At 40.6% G+C, this 27,561-nt stretch overlaps 1 protein-coding gene across 2 annotated transcripts in view; it reads right to left on the reverse strand.

Moving 5' to 3' along the window:
* Positions 1 to 11,155, reverse strand: part of HAS2 (hyaluronan synthase 2) — a 32,946-nt gene extending 21,791 nt beyond the window's left edge. For both annotated transcript variants that reach the window (XM_086335484.1, XM_086335483.1), the window contains exon 1: positions 9,793 to 11,155. The gene's annotated coding sequence lies outside the window, so the exon portion shown is untranslated. The remainder of the gene's footprint in view (positions 1 to 9,792) is intronic.
* Between the last annotated feature and the right edge of the window lie 16,406 nt (positions 11,156 to 27,561).

The following is a 27,561-nucleotide window of genomic DNA, read 5'->3' on the forward strand; positions in this document are numbered from 1 at the left end:
CATAGGAGTCCACAGAATGTCCTTCTGCAGCCTGGGAAAAGCTGCTAGTAAACTGCAGCAGTAGAATCTATTTCTGGGAAGTCTGGGTTGCTGCCTAGTGTGACATAAGCAGCATCTCGGCGCAGCCCAAAGGGTTAAAAGGCATACTTAGAGCCAGCTGCACTGAGGGAATAGATTGATCTCAGGAACTGACACACAGGATGTGTTTCTTTATAATTTCAGAGATATGGGCACCATATGTGTGAGACTTTCTGAGACAATCTCCAATTCAAACACTCTGTTTCATAAGCAAACCCTCCTTGTCAGACACATAGTTTATTGCTAAATTGGAAAATATGGTTAGTTTCATCCTAGATCATTTGCGGATACAAAGACTTAGAAATCTCCCTCCCCAAGATATTGAAAATATAAAACTTGGTTTTGCCCATTATTAGACTTTATTGATTTTTAAGTTGCTGCACAGAATTCTAGGCCAAACCAAATGTTAAAAAACAGTTTGGTGCACCATAACGTACACTCCAAGTCAACAGATTATATGTGCGCATATATATATATAATGTGTATCTGTATGTGTTAGTTATCTGTCACTCAGTCGTGTCTGACTCTTTTGTGACCCCATGGACTGCAGCCCACCAGGTTTCTCTATCCATAGCATTCTCCAGACAAGAATACTGCAGTGGGTTGCATTTCTATCTCCAAGTGATCTTCCTGACCCAAGGATCAAACCCAGGTCTCCTGCATTGCAGATGGATTCTTTACCATCTGAGCCATATATATAGCCATATATATATATATATATATATATAATTATCTTCACTAATGTCCCCCAAGGACATAAAATATTGTTGGACTTACAGTTGGTATTCAGAAAATATTTGAATGATAGATATAACTTTATTCATAAATATCATTAGCATCATTATAATGTCAATGATTTTTAATTCATCATTTCTAAGCTCCAGGCATAGAGTCAAGTTTTGTTTTCTTGAATAGGGAACAATTCTACTTAATTTTAAGAGTAAATATAAAATTCTGTTAATCTCATGTTACAAATCACACATACATATGATGAGGCAGCCAAGACTGAATATTTAAGTAACTTGCCCCAAATCACAAAACTTGCCCAATTCACACAGTGGCATAAATGCCAGGTGATTAGACTAATTTCAGTGAATATTGGCTGAATAGATTTGAACTTTCATGAAAAATTAGGTGGTGTTCTTTTGTTTCTGGTTAATATGCGTGTTGTGTAAGGAAAGATTAAAAAAGAACTTGAAAACTGTTTTCCAGCTGTAATAGAAAAATGAGTATTGATATGCACTCAGGAACAGAAACAACAGCCAATTCCCAGAGATTTCTAGGCTCATGTGTTTTCCTACATGGCTACAACCAAAGGAACCTGGAAAGATGTGGTGCCAAAGGGAATTGGCTGGTGGTTCCATTTAGGCAACAGCAGTGCTGTTCTTAATGCTAACAGTCAAAATCCTGTTTTACTCTAACAAAGGCAAAGACAGAAGAAGGCCCTAGGCTCTGCCAGTCTGCACTGATTACTTGAGTCTAAACGGATTTTTCACTTGTTTAAAATGTATTTATTGAATACCTACTTCGTGCTAAACCTGTTTTTTGGATACAGGAATACACAGTTGATTGCGACACACAAGTATATACAGCTATGGGTGCGTGCTAAGTCACTTTAGTCATATCTGACTATTTGCGACCTCATGGACTGTAGCCCACCAGACTCCTCTGTCTATGGGAATCTCCAGGCAAGAATACTGGGATAGATTGCCATTTCCTCCTCTAAGGGATCTTCCCATCCAGGGATAGAATCTGAGTCTCCTGCGGCTCCTGCATTGCAGGTAGATTCTTTACCACTGAGCCCCCAGGAAAGTCCATCTATAGCCACAGTGTGTACTTAGTGCTACTTAGAAACTCAAGGGGAGACAGTGCCATAGGTCCCATCGTAGAGCAGATATAAGCCTTGCTGTTTGCTCATAGACCCCAAGTGGGACTCTGTAGGTCGCTGGGCTGCACTGGGTACCATTCCTTCCCTTTGACTTTCCTCTATTAACCAGAGAGCAAACAGTGGATGAGAGAGAATAACAGCTGCTCTCATTGCCCTAGTGCAGTGGTGAGAACTAAGTTCCCACAGCCTTCATTATGGGGGCTTCCATTTTGGATCAGGGAGAAGCTAAAGTGAACTCTTAATGGGTCGAGTCAGCATTTGGGAAAGGCTGTGGACATTAGGCCAAGTGACACCTCTTCTGAGAGGTCCTAGCTTACCGCTCCTTCTAAAGTAACTTCCCCAGTAAATCAACTCTACTCCAACAAACAAAAAGGAAAAAATAAAAGGAAATATTAAAAATAAATGAAGATAAAGTAACTCCTCCTCCCTGACATCTCTTCACTGCCTGTCACTATCTCCTTTGACCCTGCATGATTTTCTATTTTTTTAATTAATGTTTATTGGAGTATTGTTGTTTTACAATGCTGTATTGGCTTCTACTGTACAGCAAAGTGAGTCAGCTACACATATCTGTATATCCCGTCTCTGGGGGATTTCCTTCCCATTTAGGTCACCACAGAGCACTGAGTGAAATTCGCTGTGCTATACTGTAGGCTCTCGTTAGTTATCTATTTTATATATAGTATCAATAGTGCACATGTCAATCCCAATCTCCCAATTTATCTCACCTAACCCCTGCTCCCAACTCTGCCTAATTTTCTATGCTACACTAAGAACACTCCTGACTATAGGGACTTGTGTATCTCAATTAACTGTATATGCCTGTGCTATACAACAGGGTGGTTGTGATTTAGTTGCTAAGTCGTGGCTGACTCTGAAATCCCATGGGCTGTAGCCTACCAAGCTCCCCCGTCCATGGGATTTCCCAGGCAAGAATGCCTGGGATTCTTGCAGCGGGATACTGCAGTGGGATGCCATTTCCTTCTCCAGGGGATCTCCCTGACCCAGGGATGGAACCCAAGTCTCAGGGCTCCTGCATTGATAAGCAGAGTCTTTAACCACTGTAGCACCTGTGTCGAGTGTGTTAGTTGCTCAGTCGTGTCTGACTCCTTGTGACCCCATGAACTGTAGTCTGCCAGATTCCTCTGTCCATAGAATTCTCCAGGCAAGAATACTGGAGTGGGTTGCCATTCCCTTCACCAAGGGATCTTTCCAACCCATTCAAGTCTCCTGAATTACAGGCTGATTCTTTACTGTCTGAACTACCAGGAAAGCTCTTAGAAGCCCATAAAACAGGGTATGCACTCAATAAATACATTTTAAATAAGTGAATATTCATTTAGACTCAAGTAGTCAGTGTAGCCTGACAGAGCACAGGGCCTTACTCTGTCTTTGCTGCAGAGGCAGTGAATATGCTGAGCCCTCAAGGGTATCCTTCATCCAGCAGATTTTTCACTCTTTTAAAACCAGTTCTGTAATTTCTTGCCCGGCAATTTAAAGGTAATGGATGGAGTTGCGGGGGAGAAGTATCCAACCAGCTCTAGAAGACCTTTGGATAAAAAAGTTAGAAAAGGCAAATGATCCTGAAGTTGTAAATTGCAGTCTGAGTAAGCTGATGAATTCGGGGGTCAAGTTTGAGGTATAAGGGATAATGAGGTCATCTTTTTTCCATTTGAACTCTAAGTAGTTTTCCACTTAACCTCTCTTGTAAGTAGTCTTACAATATTTACTGTCCATTAACCTACACACTGCTTTGTGTCTTGATGCTAATGATTGTGAATGAGTATATGTGCACACCCATATATATTGGCCTCTGGAACCACACTGAGTTGGAATAGACTCCCAACTATCTTTCAGTGGTTTCTTTTAAAGGTTGGGTAGCCTTGAACAAGTTACATAATACTTATCTTCACTGTCTTCATCTATACTAAGTCGCTTCAGTTGTGTCTCACTCTTTGCAGCCTATGGACTATAGCCTGTCAGGTTCCTCTGTGCATAGGAATTTCCAGGTAAGAATACTGGAGTGGGTTGCCATCTGCTTGTCCAGGGCATCTTCCCAACACAGGGATGGAATCCACGTCTTACATCTCCTGCATTGGCAGGTGAGTTCTTTACCACAGCGCCAGCTGGGAAACACTTCTTCATCTTTAAAATGGAGCTAATCATAGTGACTTCACCTAATAATGAGATTAAAAGATGGATCTCATTTCAATACCTGAAAGGAAACTATCAAGTTAGAGCTCAGTGCTGTTAGCTCTCTGTGGGTTACTACCCTACTAGTAATTACCTACTCAGCCTGACTCTCTGTCCCTTTAAGTTGTTGTTTGTTAGTTAACAGGGATAATTTTGACATAGTGGAAAGGATAGCAGGACAGGGAAGAAATGGATTCAAGTCCCAGCTCCCTCTGCCTCAATATTAGCTTTTCAACAACCCACTTGAGGGTTCTATGAATGAGCCATGTGTCCTTGGACAACTGATACCTTGGAACTTAAAAATGTTTAGTGGTATAGATAACTTTATTCATTTTAATGATTTTAACCCACAGCTGCCCACAGCTGAGTGTCTAGAAGGATGGATATAGGTTGCACTGTAGGTAGTCTCAACATAGTCACCTGAACAAGGATGACTATTAAGTGTAAATCCCTTTTGGTCTCTACTTTCTGAGCTTCATTTCCTCATCTGCAAAATGGGAATGACAACTTTTTGCAGGATTACTGGTAATGAATATGTATATTTATTATAGAGTCAATGGAATATTAACGGTGTTAGTATCTTAACATAAAAGAACATAACTCAAGTTATAAAGTGACTTGCACTTTCTATTTCTACAAGGAATCGAGTTTTGCTTAGGATCTCAATACAAAGGATTATATGGCACATTTAGAACCAGCTTTACTGAGGGAAATAGACTGACCTCAGGGACTGACACAAAGGATGAATCATTATAGTCCAAAATCTAATACAGACAGACCAGGTCAATGTCCCTTCACTTATAGCTGATAGTTAAACACGCAGAAGCACAAAGGACAAGAGGAGATATATTTTCTAATATGGTTAGTGAATGCATGACTCGAGGTCACATCTAATAGCAGAAAAGATTTTAGAACACAGGTTTCCTTCCTCTTAAACTAATGTGTGGGAGGAGGAAGAAATAGATCAAGTCATATGTAGAATGATTAGAGTTAGAAATACTAACTTAGGTAGGTGACACTAGCAAGACATCTGGAAGTGTATTTCTTTGTAACAAGACATATTCTGCTTTTGGCCATTTGGCTGCAAATGGTGGATTAGAAAGGATGGTCAACAAAAGGCTAAAAAGCAGTGGTTGGCAAATATTGATGTATATCCAATTCCCAGGGAATCTGTAAAAATTACAGAAGTGTGGCTCCTGCAACATTCTGAGTGAATTGGCATGGGGTGCTACAAGCCTGTCAGGAGTTTTTAAATCTCCTTAAGTAACTCTAATTGCAACAAAGTTTGGTAATCATTAGGTTAAAGTCTAAGAAAACTTTCAGTACCTCATTTGGACAGATACACATCCCTCAGGTGTATTGCCCCTGCCACTGTCCTCAGCCCGAAATCCTAAGAGAAGTACCCAGATGACGCCTCCCAGGAGTCTTCACATTAGACACATGACCCACCCCTTCCTTCTCCCCTTCTGACCTCCTCTTCCTCTCTGGTTTTGAAGTTGACCTTTGTCTTTTCCAGTACCACTGCACTTCTTCTAGCAGAGACCCTGGAGCTAATTCTGCAGGGGTTTAGCAAAACACCTTTCAAAGACCTTGTCATCTGAGATGTCTCTGGATCCAGAACTTTAGATTTCAGATTTCTCTTTTTTTGTACCATGTTGATCAATGGCTTCCTAAGATGCCCATTCTCCCAATTGTCTATTTGTTCCCAAACTTCACCATCCTAAGCTTCATCCTAAAGTTCACTGCAGCAAAGGGGGGAAATTACAGAAAGATCTGGCATGAAATCCTCACTCCGTATGCGGCCATATATACCAGTGTCAAATCTTTACATGAAATCTTTCCTGATGTCTCTCGATCAGATGTGATTTCTCCTCAGTTTGAACCCTCATAAAACTTTACTAGTCCAACTGTAGCATAGTCTAGCTCAAGTGTGTTATATTCAAGAAATCTTGGATTAAATTCCATTCACTCTCTTTAGTAACCCTGTGATTTTGAGTGGGTTGCTTTACTTTTCTAAGGCAAAGTTTTTTTCCCATAGAGTTTTCTTGTTGGGAGGCATGGCAGGGCACTAGATACAATTCATATCAAGTATCTACCTCGATGCCTGATATGTATTAAACAGGTGATAAATACTAGCTATTATTTTACTTCTTTATGGGCCAGACTGCATTCTACCTTACACTATGGTTATTTAAACACTTCTTTGACTATGCTTTTCCTATGATGCATTCCATTTAGATGTGTACTACATCTTGTTCATTTTTAAAATAAATTGCAATACAGTTGTATGCTTGTAAGAGACATTCATATTTAAATATTTTACGTTTAAATTAAAGAAAAATTTAAGAGTGTGAAGTTATATTTACTTTGACTCAATGACATTTTTCTAGGTTGTGAACACAGCACTATATTATGAACTCCACATAGATAACATTCAAAATATTGCTGAATTTAAGATATATGCAGTGGGATAATACATAGTCTATGCAGAGGAAAGGATTAAAACCAAGTTGGGGTGATGAAACTGATTTTTCTGCAGGGACCTGTCCTCCCCATTCAGTGTTATACAAGCTGCCACAGGCTCTGTCCTTACAGCCTGTTAGTGGAACACAGCCTGGATGAGCATGGGTAAAAACAGAACCTGTAAAAGAACTGTGGGGCTTATGCTCTATTCTCCAATTACATTAACTTATAGCTCCCACATTATATAAAAGCCAAGAAGTTAATAATACGCTACTTGTTCTTAGATTAAAAATACAACTATGTAATAAAACTTTGCTAAATGGTCTCTCCCAGTGATCCATAAATAAGGCCTTTCCTCATAGAAAATAAATGCATCAGTGGAAGGTATGAATTTAACAATTCAGGAAATATTTCTTAAAACAATCTCAGTTGGTAAGGAATCCATGTGTGAAAAAAAATTTTGAAATTCAATATTGTGGGACTATTCTACAGACTTTACAATAATGATTAGTTTTAATATGACTTACTTTCTAGTAAGTCTGTTACCCATTTGTTGCACAATTCTTATTTTCCAAGAAGGTAGGTGACTAAACACCATCTTTGTTTGGAGGAGAGTGGCATTCAGATTTGGTACTAGTCATTGATTTAAGACCTTGAATTCTTCTTATAGTTGCCATAGCTTTCTCTGAAAACAAAGGATCCAGTTCTAGGCACAGTGTACAAGTAACTCCGGTAATGTACATTTGTCACACTTCTACAAGAAGTTTTTCTGTTCACCCAGCTCATGTTTTATATAGATAAAAAGAAAAGAGGAGAAATTATATCTTCATTATAATGCTATAATCCATAAATGTCTTAGAATTTTGAATCATTAGTCCCAATATTGCTTAATTCATTCACAACATAATATATATACTAAAATTTGTAGAGGGTCAAACTATTGAAAATTTAAAAGAATAGCCAAAGTATTTGGAAAACCTCCGCTGGAATATAGTAGGCATTTTAAAAACAGTTTTTCAGTTGTCAGAATAATCTTATTTAATTCAGCCTTTGGAAAAATGCAGTGAAAACCAGTTTAATGAATGATTCAACCTGTGCATATTGGAATGAAAGGAAAAAGTTTAGAATTTAGGAGTTCTTTTCAAACCTATTCTATAACATTTTCAATTGTTATCTACAAATAGTTTGATGGGCATAACTATTTATTCTACCCAATTCTACACAAATATACATTTTAACTTTTAGCCTTTCATCATTGGCATGTTTGAATGTGTGCTGACCCTCAAAATATTTTGTTAAAATGATCTTTAAAAAAAATCATAATCCTTAAACTTTCAAAGGTATATTATCATGTCTTCACTGAAAAGAGAAATCTGCCGGAAAGAACCTTGAAATCTACAATGGACATTGAAGTTGTTCTTATCTGTCGCCTCCCTTTCCCAGCAAAGCTCAACAACCAACCTCCTTGGCTTTGCTCTCAGGCCGAGTTGAAAGTCTATATATACTCAGTCCTCCAGTTGGGAAAGCCCTCGGTAGCCAATCAGAGCTTCCCGCTCTATTGCGTCACACCTCCCCCCTGGGTGTGACGTCAAAGGCAATCCCAGGCCAGCCACGTGGGTTGGAGAAGTGTAGCCTTTCTGGGCAGCTGTTCGGGAGACACCAGGCAGCAGTGATCCCCAAGGGTGAGGAACCCGGCTGGGAGGAGCCGGCAGAGCTCCTACACCCACCTCCTGGGAGCAGGGCTGCAACAGCTCGCTGGGGCCGGAGGCGCGTGGGGTTGGGAGACTCCCAAGTACTTCGCGCGGCCCGTTTGGGGGATGGAGGGAGTGGCCGCGGGAAGCTGGCACCTAAGCCTGTGTAATAGGACCCGGGTCTTGTAAACCCTCCTCTCCAGGCACCGCCTCTCAGCTCCCAGCCCCTCTTTCCAGACTTAATTATCCCTTCAGAGCCATTTCCCCTCGGCTGCGTATCCTGGGCCAGAGGAACAGCCTCTCGCCTCCCAGTCCTCGCCCTCACACAGACCCTCCTTTCAGATCCGCCCTCCTGTTCACAGGGACCCATTTTGTAGCCCTCGCTCACGCTGGGCGGGAACCAGCTTGACGAATTCCGCCCAAGGTGTTGATTATCCATCCCAACCTAGCCTCTGGCTCGCCTCCCATCTTTACCCCCGGCTCCCAGTGGACCCCCAAGCCCCAGCCCGAGGCTGGGCGCTGGGGACGGCACCCCCAAAGACCCCACCCGACCGTGCCCCCCGCTGCAGCTGCGGAAAGAGGCGCCAGCGTGCCCGATGCCACGTCGGAATTGGCTCTCGGGACGACGCAGCTGCCTGCGCGCCACACACGGTCCCCATGCACGCCCTGCCCCCGGGGGCTCGGCGGCCGACTGAAGGGATGCGCGCTCTCCTCCCGCTCGGGTCTCCCAGTGCCACTGCCTGGGTCGGGGACCCCTGGCCGTAGTGAGGCTTCCGGAGCCGGGCTGAGCCCAGATAGACCCACTCTGACACTTAAATGGGGGTGCAGAGAGTGCAAAGAGGTGGGGGGGGGCAGGGGAAAAAAGGGGAGTGGCCGAGCGAGGCCGGTAGCCGCGCGGAGGTGACGAAGGACCCTCCCTCCCTGGGGCCAGAACTGGGACCCGCGATCGCTTTAACCCTTTGCATTCCAAGAAACAGGCTTCCTTCCCACTTAGAAGGAAAACGCGCTAGGCTGTTCACGGCTTTTCTCCCCACACAGAGTGTGGGAAAAAAGGGAGAGGTGATGAGAATGGAAGGGGGAAGGGGGCGGCAGTGGGGAATGCATTTTCCTTACACAGTGGAGATGCTTGTTTCCTAGCTCGGGAGCCCCTCGGCAGCTCCGGAAGATGTGGAATGGAAAAGTACATCCCGGGAAGTGCAGCCTTTCCCAGGCAAAGAGGTTACCTGTGTTCCCATAAAGGCAGCAGATTTCTGGCGAGCGCCGCAGAAATGGGACAAGCCCCGGGATAGGTTACTAAGCTTGCCAGGGATCTGAAATATCCCCTGATTTGCAGCCTGCTGGAAATGTTCAGACCTCAAACTTTTCTGTCGAACACGGACTTAAAATTGGGTTTAATTCTTAACGTGGGGTAATGACTTCCCCCTCCCTGGCCTATTCGAGGACCCTCACTGTTCACCGAATCGCGCCAGTGTAACGTACCTTGTTCGGCTCTTGGTCATAAAGTTGTCCTCAGCCTGTCTGTGTGGTCCTGAAGGGTCGGTGGCGGGCAGTTTCCAAAATTGAGGTAATAGGAGATCAGATGAATTTGAGACGACCGGCCAAGAAAAATAAAAAATTTAAAAACAGCATTTAAAAAGGATGGGGGAGTCTCAAATGTTTACGTCTCCCCCACTTAAAATAAAATCACTAGTATTTTTTAATATTTCCGTTGCACTTCAATCTTCTAACTCTTAAAAGAAAATGTTATCTGTGCTTTGAAAATAAATTAACTTTATTTTATTTTATGCTCTAGTTCCTTTCCCCTAATATCGGAAAGTCTCTGCTCTCTTTTTGTATTAAAGAGAAAAAAAAAAAAAAAGCCTGGTGAAAACTCAGCAGAACCCAGGAAGCGTAGAATCAGGAGAATGTCTTTGGCTGGGGCTGGTTCAAGTCCCTGGTTCAATGGGCTGCTGGAAGCCAGGACTGGGTAATTCTTTCCAGACGTCTTGACTTCTCCTTCCTCGCGGTTGTTGCCTTTCTGCCTCCTCCAACTTAAGGGGGTCTTAACAAGTGAGCTGGTGGGTGTTTTAATAGGGCGGAGGAGGGAATAGGGGTGAGGGGAGTGGAGAAGGGAGGTGCGGACTGGGAAACCGGAGGGGAGGGAACTGGGAGCGCGGGCGGGCAGGCGGGAGGCGGGGAGGGGGAGAGGGCGAGAGAAATTGGCCATTCAAAGCTCTCTCTGAGCTAGAGGCCGGTTCTAAACGCCAATGAATTCAATTAACTTGATTGCAAACGTGTGCAGAGCAATGCTGTGCACACAGGCGGCCCACCACCTGAGTCCCTCCTTTCCTCCAGCGGAGGAGCAGGGAGGCCAGGCTGCGTAGACATCTCTGACTCTTCTGACTTACAGGGATTCCCACTTCGTGATGCACTGGCAGTTCTGTTTAAGTAATTTGCTTTAAGACCAAATGGTGCCCTTAGGCTAAGTAACGGCCCTGGGAAGGGAGAGCTGGGGTGTGTGTGTGTGTGTGTGTGTGTGTGTGTGTGTGTGTGTGTGTACACCTGGAGCCTCCGAAAGCCGGCTGAAACTCTTTAAAAAATCAGTGACTGGTCCCCCACTGGTTAACCCTTTCTTCTCTCCAACTCAAAAGTTTCTGAGCTGATGTCAAGTGTCAAAACTCCTTTACATAGAAGTTTCGCCTTGGGTAGGCGAAAAAGTAGAAAAATAATTGTGTTTTTTCCTTAACCTGATCCCCTAACATTAAAATACGCCAGCAGCGAGCATTATAAGTAAAATATAACAAAATAAAAATCGTCCTCTAGAGAACTCCAGAATAGCGCGCTAAAAAAAAAAAAAAAAAAAAAAAACCCACGCCGTGTCTAAGGAAGCTGCGTAAATGGCTTTTGCTTCTTGAGAGACTTTTAAGAAGATAACAAGTCAAAATACTTATTTTTGCTTCGTGATGGCCTATTTGCATCTTTCTTCCAAGGACCCAAGGCTGGGGGTTAATTTTCTCCTTTCCTTTTCCCCCTTTCTTTATTTCGCTTTGGTCATCGTCAAAAGCCTCCTGATGACTTCAAATGGACAGTAGGTGGCACTGTTTAGGAAAAAATGAAAGTGAGCTTACAATTTAACTATTTCGGTTTGGGGAGATTTCGCGGAAGTTATTATAGGATAAAAGAGATTTCTTTTTTCTTCCAACGTTCTTCTGAGGTGTTGACTTGCTTCGAACTCGACTAGGCCTTGAAAACTAGGTTCTTGCTCCTTATCACGTATCTTGTACAATAATGAACAAGTCAAATCAGAAAAGTCAGTAACCTGGGAGCAATGCTTTTTCAACACGTGCCGCAGGATGTGGTGGTGGGGCAGAAAGCTGTGATTAGAGGTCAAGAATTTTACTGCCCTACCTGGTGTCAGCCAACACAGTCCCCAGGGGCCGACTTGCAAAGTACTATGCATTTCCGCCTATCCCCTCACCCCCACCCCCCACATACAGCGGTCACACCTCTGGCAAGTATTACCTTGGCCTGATGACTCCACAACGCTCCGGGGAAACCCACTTTCTAATTTTCTCCTGCAAACTTCGCAGCCTTCTGCCTTAGGTGGTCAACTCTTGAGAAACTGGCTTAAATTTCAGAGCCCAGTTTCATCTCACTGAATAAGAATTAGTGATTTGTAGTTGTATGGTTGTTTTTAAATGCTGAGTTATAGTTGAAAATATATTATCTAACGTAAGTATCCTTACACATAACTTGAATTAAACGGACTTAGGAGCAGGGTAGAAATTGTGGGATGTCAAGTATCTAGCTGTGGAACCCCACAGGAACAAAACCTCAGCTCTAAATTTCCATGAATATTATATGTAACACAGTGTTGTTGATTATTCCTTGGTAGCATTTAGCTTTTTCTGTGCTAAGAGTTCGAGCAATGAGAGCATTTAGTAAAATTGAGTTTCTTAAACAAAAATACACTTGTTATTTGTCCCCTTCTGCTTGTAATTCATGATTCATAAAGCAAAAGTAAAATGTCTCCTAACACTAGATGAATATAAAAGCTGATTATACATCCATGCATTTCTATCAGTCTCCCCTGAGCCTAACAACACTCCCCCCAAAAAGAGAGGGAAAAGGATAGCACAATTTAAAGTCAGAGGAGAAAGCTCCTTGAAGGCAGAATATTGTTAACAGATTTTCTTAGGGGATTCAGAATAAGAAAGACCTCACAAATCCCACTTTTGATGCAAGATCGCATGATATAGGATCCATCTGTATAATCCTGGAATCATATTTCACCTCTTTAGACCTTTATTTCCTAGCTGATTAGTGGAGAAAATACCTATATTACAGAGTTGTTATGAAGATAGAATGTACTAAGTTATATTGGCTTGGCCAAAAGGTTTGTTCAGATTTTTCTGCATGATGTTAGGGAAAAACTCGAACTTTTTGGCCAACCCAATGTTAGGAGATTAATGTGTTACCTCTCCTTTAGATAGAGCTTCTGAATGTAACCCAATGATTTTTAATATAACCAATCTGGGTAGTTAAAAAAAAAAAAACTTTAGTACCCTTCTTCTTGCTTTCTATTCTTTATAAGCATTTCTATTCTTGATAAGCATTAACTAAAGTTTTATCCTATGCTTACTTATTGGACCTACTTCAGCTTTCTTCTGTCCCATCATTGACTCATAGATGAAATTCCTCTGGGTGCCCCTACATATACCCCAACCTTCACATTTAACTGAAATTCCTTTCTGAGTCCTAGGCCTGAATTACAGCTACTAGCCAAATAATACTGATTCATAAGCAACAAATTAAAAGACACGAAGTCCAGTTCACAAACAAGCTGTTGTTGTTAAGTCGCTCAGACGTATCCAACTGTTTGCCACCCCAAAGACTGCAGTATGCCAGGCTTCCCTGTCCTTCAGTATCTCCTGGTGTTTGCTCAAGCCCATGTCCATTGAGTGGGTGAAGCCATCCATCCATCCATCTCATTCTGGCCAACTGAATAACATTTGATAATTAATTTAAAATTTAGCTTTCTATTTTAAACATAAGCTGTTTGGACCAGAAAGTAACAGATATTTTCAGGTTTTGACATTCTAAGGCCAACTTCATACAACCTATATCTATTACATTTTCAACTATGCAAGATAATGTAGCAAAAAACCTTAGAAGCAGATTTACTAGAGTCAGTGATTTGTTACTGATCTCCTCCCTCTCACAACACAAAGTGTTTATATGTCTGAGAGACAAAATTTCCGAAACAAGGATTTTTTTTTTTTAAACTCTACCATGAAGTGAGGTGAAACTCTACCATGGAGAGAAATCTGTATGCAGGTCAAGAAGCAACAGTTAGAACTGGACATGAAACAACAGAACTGGTTCCAAATCAAGAAAGAAGTAGGTCAAGGCTGTATGTTGTCACCATGCTTAGTTAACTTATATGCAGAATACATCATGAGAAATGCCAGGCTGGATGAAGCACAAGCTGGAATCAAAATTGCCAGGAGAAATATCAGTAACCTCAGATGCAAATGATACCACTCTTATGGCAGAAAGCAAAGAAGAACTAAAGAGCCTCTTGATGAAAGTGAAAGAGGAGAGTGAAAAAGTTGGCTTAAAACTCAGCATTCAGAAAACTAAGATCATGTCATCCAGTCCCATCACTTCATGGCAAATAGATGGGGAAACAATGGAAACAATGAGACACTTTATATTCTTGGGCTCCAAAATCACTGCAGATGGTGACTGCAGCCATGAAATTAAAAGATGCTTGTTGCTTGGAAGAAAAGCTATGACAAACCTAGACAGCATATGAAAAAGCAGAAACATGGACCAACAAAGGTCCGTCTAGTCAAAGCTACGGTTTTTCCAGTGGTCATGTATGGATGTGAGAGTTGGACTGTAAAGAAAGCTGAGCGCTGAAGAATTGATGCTTTTGAACTGTGGTGTTGGAGAAGGCTCTTGACAGTCCCTTGGACTGCAAGGAGATCTAGCCAGTCAAAACCTAAAGGAAATCACTCCTGTGTGTTCACTGGAAGAACTGATGCTGAAGCTGAAACTCCAATACTTTGGCTACTTGATGTGAAGAACTGACACATTGGAAAACACCCTGATGCTGGGAAAGATTGAAGGCCAGAGGAGAAGGGGACAATAGGGGATGAGATTTGAGTAAGCTCTGGGAGTTGGTGATCGACAGGAAAGCCTGGTGTGCTGCAGTCCATGGGATCACAAAGAGTTGGACACGATTGAGTGACCATGAAGTGGCTTGCAGGATCTTAGTTCCTCGACCAGGGATTGAACCCATGCCCTTGGCAGTGAAAGCACAGAGTCCTAACTAGGGGACCAGCAGGGAATTCCTCAGAAAAAGGATTGACTACCTTCATAATTCTCTGTATAAGAGAGTCTCAAACATTTTGGGGTAAAGGATCTCTGTATACTCTTAAAAGTATTGAGGCCTTCAACAAACGTGTCTATGTGGCTTATAGGCATCAATATTTAGCATGTTAGGAATAAAACCTGACACAACATTGCAGATCAACTATACTTGAATAAAATAAATTTTAAAAAAGAAAAGCTGACTGAAAGAGTTTAAAAAATATCAATTCATTTAAAGTACTGCACACAATGACTGCTCAACTTAATAACATATTTTTGGGAAATGTGGTGTTGTATTCCATGTTTTCAGTTCTCTACTATCTGGTTTAATGAAAAAAAAAAAAAGGATTCCCATATCTCCTTCATCATTCAATTGTTACTTGAATTAACGATTGACATTTTAAAACTCTGGCTTCAAACAGACGTGTAATTGGGAAATGGAGTATTTTAATAGCTTTTTTTAGAAGTTGTTGTTTTTTTTTTTTTTTTTTGTAGCTTTTTTGTTGTTCTTTGATGCCAAGTCAAAACTTCAACAAAGAGTAATTTTTTAAAGATAAATTGCAAGAACTGCCCTGGTGGTCCTGTGGTTAAGAAAGTGTACCAGTCACTCAGTCATGTCTGACTCTTTGCGACCCTATGGACTGTAGCCCATCAGGCTCCTCTGTCCATGGGATTTCCCAGGCAAGAATATGGAGTGGGTGGCCATTCCCTTCCCCAGGGGATCTTCTCAACCCAGGGATCAAACCCAGGTCTTCTGTATTGCAGGCAGCTTCTTTACCCACTGAGCCACCAGGGAAGCCCGACCACTTTCCAATGCAGAGGACAGGCTGGATCCCACATGCCTCAGGGCAATTATGTCTCAACTTGAGAGCCTGCAAATGGTAACTCTTTAGCCTTCAAGCCTTAGAGCTCATGCTCCGTAACAAAAGAAGCCCCCAGGCTGCAACTAGAGAAAGCCTGAACCTCAACAAAGACCTAGAGGAACCAAAAAAAAAAAAAGGTTTTAAATAAAAGTAAATGGCAATGTTGAATCTGAAACAACAGGAATGAACTTTGTGTACCCTGTCAAATTAAAATCTGCTGGTTTATCTTATACCATAAATGCATCTTTTACAACCGTTAATGAATTTGTGATATCATGTTATCAGTCATTTATAAAATATCAGCTCACTAAATTATATAAATTTCCCAACTCTTGGTATATTTCATTATTCCATATTTTAAAAATCATAACCATTGAATCACCACCAACCTTCTCCAGAAAGTCGTCCACTATTGGGAAGCTGTCATGGTCATGGTGGCAAATAAAGTTTACTGAAATTCTAATATTCTTTCGAAAGCTCATACATTTTCGCTAGCATCAAATAATGTCAATCATTATCATCACAGTGGCAAGTTCACTTATTTTTTCAAAAAAATAAAGTATCTTCCAAAACACCCAAGTCTGAATAATAGTTTGCCTGTGAATTAGTCTTTCAGGTGAAAATGGTATACCAGGATAAAAGCAGCCCCCTCAGCTCACAGCTCAATCACAGCTTTTTCACCAAACATGGTAGCTTGGTGTTTCTTCACCAAGAATGTTAAAAAGACATACACTCAAAGATTGACATTTAATAAAATGAATAATTTTTTTTACTGTTTTATCAAGAACTTTCTTAAATATATATATATATATATTTTTTGGATGTGAACCATTTTTAAAGTCTTTATTGAATTTGCTGCAATTTTGCTTCTGTTTTATATTTTGGGGTTTTGGCCACAAGGCATGAGAGATCTTAGCTCTCCAACCAGGGAGCATGCCCTGCATTGAAATGTGAAGTACCAACCACTAGATCACCAGGGAAGTCCCTCAAGAACTTTCTTAAATTTTTTTTTTTTTCTTTTTTTCCTGTGTGGGGAAAAGAATACAAAAACTGGTAGGACTGAGAATACAGTTTAAAGCCACTGCCTTGATTCATGCTAAGGTATAAGCAGCTTTATTCACCATTATTTTTGCACCATCAGTGTAAGTGTCAATGTAGTGAAAGATGCAGATAATTTCTTAGTCTTATTTTAAAAATAGTGTTGATCTTGCTGGTCCTCTGAAAGGGTCTTGCGGTACCCAAGCATCTACAGATTACACTTTGGAAAATGCCAGTTTACATTAAGCATAGCAAATATAGCAGTATATCAATCTGTGTGTTTCACTTTAAGAATATAGATAAATTTTCACTTTGAGAAGCGATCTACCAGTGGGAATATTAGGGGAAGCACACTGACTGAAACCGGCCCACCCTGGCCAGGCAACACAGTAACCATTTGTGTGAGTTGTTTTATGACAGGAGGTCCTGGTAAGGAACACGAAACTGATAAACCACCACAAACTGGAAGAGTTGGGAAAAAATCAAAAGGAGACACTGCATGTCTGACCGCCTCCCAGAATCCTCGCTGGCATCCATCTTGGCACCACCAGGAAGGACTCTGAGTCAGAATGATTGACCAAAGACAACCCGGAAACTAGTCCCATCACCATAAAACCCAAGACTGGGAGAGCAATTCTCCTGGGTTTCCTCACTCTACTGCTCACCTCCCAGGCGCCCTTTCCAATAAAATCCCTTGCTTTGTCAGCACATGTGTCTCCTTGGACAATTCATTTCTGAATGTTAGACAAGAGCCCACTTTCAGGCCCTGGAAAGGGTCCTCTTTCCTGCAACAGTAAGAGAAATATTAATAGTAATTCTGTCATATGAAGCATGCCTGTAGGAAACAGCAATGCCCAGAATGATATTTCAGAGAACAAGAAGGATTCAGAGAACCTCACAGACATGGAAAACTTTGACAATGCTGGCATATACATGTTAGACTTAGCATATTCCCTATGAGCCAAAGGGAATTAAAACAATATGTCTCAGCCTCATAAAAGGTAGTATTTTGTAAGATCCTGTATTGTGCAAAGATAGAAAAAGATTGTTCAGGAATTTAGTGAAAGTGTTAGTCATTCGGTCTGTCCCATGACCCCATGGACTATAGCCCTCGAATGGGCTTCTCTGCCCATGGAATTCTCCAGGCAAGAATACTGGAGTGGGTAATTATTTCCTTCTCCAGGGGATCTTTCCAACCCAAGGATAGAATTTTATCGTCTGAGCCACCTGGGAAGCCCATCAGGAATTTAGTTTTCTATTAATAGTTCCCAGTTTAGATAATGTGAAGAGGTTTCCAGTAGTTCATCGAAATTGGACTGCATATTTTTAATGTTAGTTCCAAAGCTGAACTCTTGAGGCTCCAGGATTAATTCAGATAAAAATTTGAAGGTAAGACCAAGTTTTTCACTTGTGGGTAGAGGGAGATATTGAAGCATCAGACACCCAGGAAATCAGAATGAACAGATTAATTCACTAATATATAGAAGAAGATGCTTTAAATCTCATTATAGTTTTTGAAGATCTCACTGTATCAGGCAGAATGATAATTTTTCAGTTGTTGATAATTTTAAATTAGATTTTGAGTATTATTAAAGCTGTGCATTAAAGATTACCCAAAAGAAAGAAAAGGAACAAAACTCCCTTTCCTCATCGGATACGCTGTTTATAATCTTCTTTCAATATCCCTTTCCATGGATAAGGAAACTAGCTTTAAAATATTATGTGGCTTAGTCTAAAAGATTACTCAAAAGTACCTGAGACGAATGACTGTGATTTGATTGGCATCACAATACCCAAATACAGCCATCTGAATGAATTATTGAAAAAGAAAAAAAAGAGAAAACCTTATATTTTAAAACTTTATCTTAAAGCAGCAAATATATGAGAGCTTTGCTTTCATGTTATTGGACTATTTAAATTTAAAGAATTATCCCCTAGCCCATATGGGATTCAGATTAGAGGGGGACAGAGTTGTTTCATGTAACCTAAATGACATTTTTATTACTTGCATTTTCTGGCCCAGATTACAGAAAAGGACAGAACTGTTTATTCCCCATTTAAATACCAACAGCTCCATCAGTAAGGGTTTATATTTTACATGACAAAACAATAAAAGCAGAAAGAGCTAGTTGAGGGGAAGTCTAAATCTAACTGTCCTTTGATATTTTAATAGTCTTAATTGTAATAACTAAGGAGATTTTGAAATGGAAGTGCTCACAAGCAATTGCTAATAGTTGTAATTGTGAAAATATAGCTACATTGTTTAACTTATCTTCTTTGAATATTGGGTGGCATTTCACCTTTTTCCTGAAAAGCTTAATAAGATTTCCAGCTTTAAAAAAATCTTAAAGATATACTTAATTTCTGGAAACCAATGTATTTCTTATTAAAGGGGGTAGTTAAAAGTCTTCTAGGTAGAGGAAATTTCTTTTTATATATAATTAAGGGGAAAAAAATGACTCTGTTCTCAGAAAAGTGAATATATGCTCAAAAATGTCCATACAATTTCAAGGGGTTCACCGATTGCTTTCCTCCAGATCTGTTCAAGGGCAAATTAAAAATTTCCTTGTCCAACAGGAGTGTTGTTAGGTCTTTGTAAATACTATAATACCCTAAACCTTTAATTCTTTAGCATCTATATCATATACTTAAAAGTTTTTTGAAAGGACAAAGGGGTAAAAAACTAAACAAGCCTTTTACTTTCTCTAGTGATTCACAGTAATTTTTTTTCATGCATCAATTTAGGGAAGGTAAAATTTCAAATTAAGGAAATCAGACATTTGGGAGAAAGTCATCCAAAGGGAATAGGAAAATGGAAATAGAAGATTTTTAAAAAATACATCATTTGCCTTTCCTTGGGAATTGAAATCTGATTCTATACTTTTTTATACTTTTAAGAGAACAACAGCAACAATAACAAAAGTCCAAATTCAAATTCAAGCTTTCGAGGTAAGAAGACTGCCTTCTATCTAGCGCAAGTGGCTGAAATTATTAGGAGGAAAATGTTGAAACAATTCAGTAAAGTGAGACTTCCTACCTTTGTCCGAGTGAAGTGTAAGCTCCAAATCCCGATTAGCAGAATTATCATTCCAAAGGTAACTGCAGGCTGGTACTGCACTCTCTGTCCTACAAAATGCCATTAAGAAATGTGACATCTTGCATTGCCTTAGTCACATCCTGCATACCTTGGACTTAAGTATAACTTGAAGATGAAAGCAGGCCGTTGTCATGCTAGTCAAAGGAGTTACATTCTCCTGGCTTGTAGGAACGATCTCTCCCATAGCACTGCTTTCCAGTATTTTAAAAGTTCAAAGTTCAACCCAGATCCATGTGGATCTGAGAACTTAGTATGGAGGGGTGCCATCTATTTAACTATGCTTAAGCTAAGAAACCAGAACGTATTTTGACTTGTCTCTTGTAGACAGCACCTGTTATTTGTTCAGACTGAATTTGCCAGGCTTCTAATGAAGCAATTAGGGATGTTTCCTCATTGTTTATTTTGAAAAGCCAGGTGGTTTCATGAATTGGAGGTGACAAGTGACTTAGACTTCTCAAAGTATGGACTGAGGGCAGCCTCCATTGCAGTAACCTGGCTGCTTTTAAAAATACAGATATGTCCGTGTCCAAACTCCAGACCCAGTTCACCAGAGTTTATAGTGGTGAGTCCTAAGAATCAGGGCTCCCCAAGTGGCACAGTGGTAAGGAACCCACCTGACAATGCAGGGGACACAAGAGACAGGGGTTCGATCCCTGGGTTGGGAAGATTGCCTGAAGTAGGAAATGGCAAATCACTCCAGTATTCTTGCCTGGAAAATTCCCATGGACAGAGGAGCCTGCCAGGCTCCTACAGTCCAAGGGGTCACAAAGATTTGGACATGACTAAGCGACTGAGCACGCACACCCTGAGAATCTATTTTGAAAGCTTCCTTGGGTAATTCTTATGTACTTTGAAGCTTGGGAACTTCTGCTTTATGAGTTTTCTTGGGCTTTTTACACATAGCTCTTTAAAATTCAGTTTTTGGTCTTAACTGTACTTGGGAATGGAGAAGGAAATGGCAACCCACTCCAGTATTCATGCCTGGAAAATCCCATGGACTGAGGAGCCTGGTGGGCTACAATCCATGGGGTCACAAAGAGTCGGACACGACTGAGCGACTTTTGTGTTCTGTGTACTTGGGAAACAAAAGTGCAAAAACTTTTGCAAAATGCAATCAAATTGTGAATACCAAAGAATTTCTTCAATGGCAACCCACTCCAGAATTCTTGCCTGGAAAATCCCAGGGACGGGGAGCCTGGTGGGCTGCCGTCTATGGGGTCGCACAGAGTAGAACACGACTGAAGCGACTTAGCAGCAGTAGCAGCAGCAGCAGCAGCAGCATGATTTTCTTGAACATGATAAAGTTTGTATAATCAGTAAGTTTTCACTGGTGTATTAACCTAGTGATTTCTACCACAAGTGAGGCAATATCACATATAGATCTGAGGGCTCTTGAACTAGAACTATGTGTTTTTGGCACCCACGCAGCTACTACCTGTGTGGTCTTGGGCAAATTGCTTATCTCTCTAAGGTCTCAGTTTCTTTCTTTATGTAAAATGGGGAGATTACTAAAACCTTACCTTAGAAGCTCATGTTGAAAGTAAATAAAATTATCCCCATAACACTCTGATACCCTGTTAATCACTCAGTTGTGTCCAACTCTTTGCAACCTTATGGACTGTAGCCCACCAGGATCCTCTGTCCATGGGATGCTCCAGGCAAGAATACTGGAGTGGGTTGCCATTCTCTTCTGCAGGGGAATCTTCCTGACCCAGGGATCAAATCCAGGTCTCCTGCATTGCAGGCAGATTCTGATAATTGTATGATAAATGTTAACCATAATTACTGGTGTTGTTGAAAAGAAAGTGCTTAAGAACTTTTTCCTCTTTTGTCATAGAGATGTTCAATTTCTCTTCTTCAGGTTAAGACTTTCTGCTACTGTACTTCTAGAATATCCTCAGAGTTCAAAAATTTAAAAAGCTGGTCAAATCTTTTTGAAGATGTAAAAGCTACAGATTTGGATTTTAATTCTTAAAGAAAATCCTTTTAAAGTACTCACTGAATACCAGCCATAAGTATATAGTTCAGAAGGTATATGACTATTCACTGAGTTTACCTAAATTATAAAAAGCCCTAGGTTGAAGAATTAAAAGCCAAATTTAAAATACTTCTTTGAAAGAGTCGAATGTTCTTTTTTTGCATAATGTATTTACCCAAGGAAGCTTACTTAGATGGAGCATCTGGTTTTCAGCACATTCTTGCTTTACACCTATATTTCCAGCTGAAAAGCTCTGAGGTGAAGAAAGGTCAAATGAATTTCCCCACGTCACACACAATGAGTCAGTGATTCAGGCCAGATTGAATCAAGGAGTTTCTTTGGTAGGAGTGTCCAAAAATAAATAGTTAACTGAAAATAAATCTTCATACCTCTGTTTTTAGAGCAAAGAGAAGGGATATATTTGTTATTTTTCACATCTTTATTTAATTTAAATTCCTAAATAAAATAAAACATATTTCTAAATATAACAACTTGAGCATGACTTCCCAACTCTCTTCCAAATAACTGAATTTAGGCTGTTTACTGACTACATCGAATTGGAAATATAACAATTCTGTCTAAGAAATTCTGGCCAATTTGTCATCTGTCTGTCATCTCTCCTCATTTGGAATCATTGTGTTCGTTGTTACCGACTATTTGTTCATCAAAAGTTGATTGAGCATCTACTACGGGCCATCTGAGGCAGGAGATGGATGGGCCCCAGGCTGAACAGTTAATCCCCTGTGGTCAGAAACTCCGTAATAGCAGAAACACCAGAAAATCAGGATGATGCAGGAGGCTGGGCCCTGCCCAGATAGAGATGAAAGAATATATATTCCTCATTCTCAAACTCAAGGATGCCTCCCTGACTACAGATATGCAGAAAGGCTCCTTTAAGTGATGCTGAGGCAAGCGGTAGATGACTCCCTCCCTGCCCAGGTAAAGTGAGTGGACATTCACTCCCTGTAGACTGACAGTCCATGACAAGAATAGCAGGACAATTAAGGGAAGAGGCTAGGCCCTGCCCAGACCACAAATTTCTCATTCTCAAAGTCAGGAGACCTCCCCAACCACACATGTGCAGACAAGCTTCTGGGAGGTCAAAGGGAAGTGATGCCAAGAGAGGCTCATCACCCACAGTCCTTTGCAGTAGAATTCATCTTGGCTAAGAGATGCATGAGCACACGTGGGAGGATCCTGAGATACATCGAATACAGACTGTGAATCAGAAAAGTCAAAATGATTGGCCAAAGGAAACCCAGAAGAAATGCCCCATAAATATAATTCAAACTACCATTAGGGCGAGACTGTTCCTCTCTGAACCCACCTTTGTGTATGTCCACATGCACTGTGCTCTTTTCCTCCTAATAAACACATAACCACTTTTTGTTTCTATGTGGGAATTCATTTGTACACAGTTGACAGGCCAGGGCCTTGCCACTGACCCCTGTCCCTGGTGGTCTAGTGGCTAGAATTCAGTGCTCTACTTCTGGCTGCCTGACCTCAGTCTCTGGCTGGGAATTGAAACCCTGCTTCAAACTGCTGCAAGCTGAGGCCACCTGTGATCTCATCTACCCTGACCACTAACCTTCACAGGACTCCACACAAGTATTAACAGAGGCTCACATGACACACGTCTAAATGCTTAATATTGATGAATTAAGTGGGCAAAGTATTCAATAAAATTAGTTCTTCTTCCTACCTTGAAAAGGTACCCTTGTACAAACTTGCAAGGCCTGTTTCAAATTTAGAGTTCTTAATGCCTCAGCATTTTGTGCCAGAAACACAGTCTGAAAACTCACTACCAGCCACCATCCACCTGGTGCCAGTGAACTGCCTCTGGTCTGACAACCATTTGTTTTTTCCCCACTCCTGGCTATATCCTATAATGTGATGGGCAGTGCAGACATGCATTGACTATACCAGTTTACACATTCAAGCACATGCATCGTTCCCCAAATCAGGCACCCGTTGCACCATTCTTTTGACCTCTGACCTCCAATTCCAGGGTAGAAGCTTATGCTGGCCCTGAAAATAGGCTTAGTACCAGGGTCCTTCATGCCTGGGTGTCAGGGTAGTACTTCCAGGCACCGCACCAGGACATCCATGAGGAGAAATTGCTCAGCGGTATAATCTGAGCATATCCTTCTTCTATTGTACAATATCACCACTTTCCATTGTCAACTCAGCATAGGTCCAGTGCTTCAGTCTGATGTTGCCTTGAACATTCCAACCTGACAGCAAAACTTTCCATGTAAAGGACACTGGGTTAAACGACTCACAGCACTTTTCCATCTCAATACCTTAGTCTGTTTGTCCTTTCTGCTCTCACCTTGGTCCAAGTGTAAAAATTCTTATTATCTCTCCCTCCTCTTAATTTTTTTTTGGCTGCACCAGGTCTTATTGCAACATGCAGGTTCTTTGTTGTGGCATGCGGGGTGTTAGTTTGTGGCATGTGGGATCTAGCTCCCTGACTAGGGATCGAACGTGGGCCCCCTGCATTGGGAGTGCTGAGTCTTATCTGTGCCTATCTTTCATATCATACTTTTCCCTTTATAATTTTATCATTAGGCTTCCTTGGTGGCTCAGTGGTAAAGAATTCGCCTGCCAATGCAAAAGACTTAAGAGACGCAGGTTCAATCCCTGGGTAGGGAAGATCCCCTGGAAAAGGAAATGGCAACCCACTTCAGTATTCTTGTCTGGGAAATCCCACGGATAGAGGAGCCTGGAAGGCTGCAGTCCATGGAGTGACAGAAGAAATGATTTAGCAACTAAACAATTTTATAGTTATGTTTATATATACAATCTTTCCTAATTTTGGTTGTGGAAGCTTTGAAGACTAGTCTCATGCCATTTATTTACTTTCAATTCTTTGAAGATAGTTTTATTGGTTTTGTAGAATCTTGTTTAGTCATTGTAAATAAGCTACACCATAAAAGAGTTCAAAAGGAGTAAAAACTCAGAACTGGTGCCAGTTTTTTTCATGTAGACACATGAATCAATGTACAGAAGTTACACAAAGAGGAGCACTTACTTTTTGCAACTCTTCTTCATTTAACTATTTTTTGTGTATTCAGTTAATGATTTAGAGATCTACATAGTCCTTTTTAACGACTGCGTATGATTCTATACTAGTAATATTTGGGAATATATCTAACCAATCTTTCTTACTTGATAGTTTATTCTGTTCTTTATTATCTGTTATGAAAGCACTGAAGACATGGCCTTCATTTAAGATCTTTTCAGGTATGTACAAAAAATAAAAAAGTGAAGGCGCTCAGTCGTGTCAGACTCTTTACCCCGTGGACTGTAGCCTACCAGGCTCCCCAATCCACGAAATTCTCCAGGCAAGAATACTGGAGTGGGTTGCCATTTCCTTCTCCAGGGGATCTTCCCGACCCATGGATCAAACCTGGGTCTTCCGCATTCCAGGCAGACGCTTTACTGTCTGAGCCACCAGGTACAAGTGACCCCTTATGATATATTCTTAAAACTAATGTTTCCATATAATATCAAAGGAATTGTTTCATTCACTTTTATATCTCTTGGAGCACTGGGTACAAAGCCTTAAAAGCAACAGATATTTCATAAATATTGACTGAATGCATTCAAGAGTAAATTCATGATTGGTTAATTAATATCTATTTACATAACTAATCTAATACAGTATTGTGATTAGATGTTCTGGAAGGAGCCAATCCAGAGCTATGCTACCTTTTTACACAGAAAAAAATTTCAAAAAAAGAAATAGTAAGGCATGAAATAAATAGAGTGAGAGATATTTGGAGTGAACATTACAAGTGTTTATTTGTTCTTCCTTCCCAGCAACGCTATGAGAAGCTGAAACTAATATCATTGCATCCATTTTGCAGAGGAAGCATTTTACCATTAAGACAAATTATTGACCTGAGGCCACGGCATTTACAGTAAGGAGGAGCCTCACATTTTTTCTTGCCACCTCCAGCCCCCTCGCCATGTTTTCTTAAATATGCCACTCTGACTTTTAGCTAAATAACGGTTTTCCACCATTGCATCTTAATAAAGAACTCTGAGTCAAGAACTGGTTTCTTAGAATAGCTGTTTGTACGGAGGATCCTCTTTTACCAGGAAACACAAACTGGAGAAGACTAACAAACTTTGTTTCTTCAGTGACCTCTAACTGACCAGTTACACCTGAGCATGACTAGGCATTTTACTCAAAAACCTGCTTTGCCTTTTTTCCAGCTGGTGAAGACTGCAAGTTTGTTGAAAATTTTATACCTTGTTTAGATGAGGAAGGAATGTGCCCTGCTGACTTAAACTCATGTAGTTCGCTTTAGAACTACCCCATTTTTTGATTAATCCTTAGCAACAAGCATACTGCCTGGACCATGATAGACTGACATACATACATATATACATATATATATATACATATACATATACATATATATGTACTTCCCCAGTGGCTCAGCAGTAAAGAATCCTGCAATGCAGGAGGCCCAGGAGTTGTGGGTTCAGTCCCTGGATTGTGAAGACCCCCTGAAGGAGGGCATGGCAACCCACTCCAGTATTCTTGCCTGGAGAATCCCATGAACTGAGGAGCCTGGCAGGCTACAGTCCAGAGTCCTGAAGAGTGGGACACAACTAAAGCAAATTAGCACACATGCACACATATTAATTTCCATATATACATATATGCAGAAAGGAAGAGGAGGGAGAGAGTCTAATATCTTCTACAAAGCATTCATCTTTAGCAATGGCTGTTATTGGCTTATTTTTATTTTGATAGATAAAATTTTAATCATCCCTAAGCCTCTACAAGTGACTGATCCAATAAATCAGCTTTCAAATGTTCTTTGTTCTTCTTCCTTTCTCCAAATGCTCCTATTTATATTTTGAAATAGGGAACCCAATCTGAAAGGCTAAAACTTTTTTTTTTTTTTTATTCTTGAAATGAAAACATTTAAGATGAGTGGGAGAAAATAATTATATTTTAAAAATTATTTAAACAAATAGGCATAAATTGTGCTTAGTCTAACTTTTACAAATATTTGTTTCCTTTGTAGAGACAAGCTTAAAAATGTTTTCTATCACTATAAAAATATAATCAAGCTGAAATAATTATCCATTCATCCTCTCACCCAGACATATTATTTTCAGTGAATTGACCACATGGTGAAGATTTGTTGTTGTTGTATTTTAGTCACTAAGTCATGTCCGACTCTTTGTGACCCCAACAACTGCAACATGCCAGGCTTCCCTGTCCTTCGCTGTCTCCTGGAGCTTGCTTAAACTCATGTCCATTGAGTTAGTGATGCTATCTAACCATCTCATTCTCTGCCTCTTCCTTCTCCTCTTGCCTTCAATCTTTCCCATCATGAGGGTCCTTTCCAATGACCTGGCTTGTCGCATCAGGTTTCAATTTTAAATATTATAAACAATTATTCACTTAATATATATCATAGAATTCATGCAAATTTGAGTTTGGGAGAAAAAAGTAGTGTTGATCCCTATAGCTAACATAAATAGTATGTTCTATAGAATAATAGTGAAAGTTATTGGCATATTGTATGATAGCTAGAACACATAAAACTAGAGATAAAAATAAGTCCAATTATAACAAAAGAAAAGTGAAAGTGTTAGCCACTCAGTTGCGTCCAACTCTTTGCGACCCCATGGACTGTAGCTCACCAGGTTCCTCTCCTCACGGGATTCTCCAGGCAAGAGCACTGGAATGGATTGCCATTCCCTTCTTCAGGGGATCTTCCTGATCCAGAGATTGAACCTAGGTCTCCTGCATTGCAGGCAGATTCTTTACCATCTGAACCACTAAAGAATGTAATAAATATAAATACACATATCAAGCTTACCTGGAAAAGACAGATTTCCATTCTATCACACACATATACACACACACAAAAGATTTTACTATT

Source organism: Bos grunniens, chromosome 14, assembly GCF_055505025.1.
Source record: "Bos grunniens cultivar Pamir isolate PY7600 chromosome 14, Bosgru_T2T1.0, whole genome shotgun sequence".
Taxonomy (NCBI): domain Eukaryota; kingdom Metazoa; phylum Chordata; class Mammalia; order Artiodactyla; family Bovidae; genus Bos; species Bos grunniens.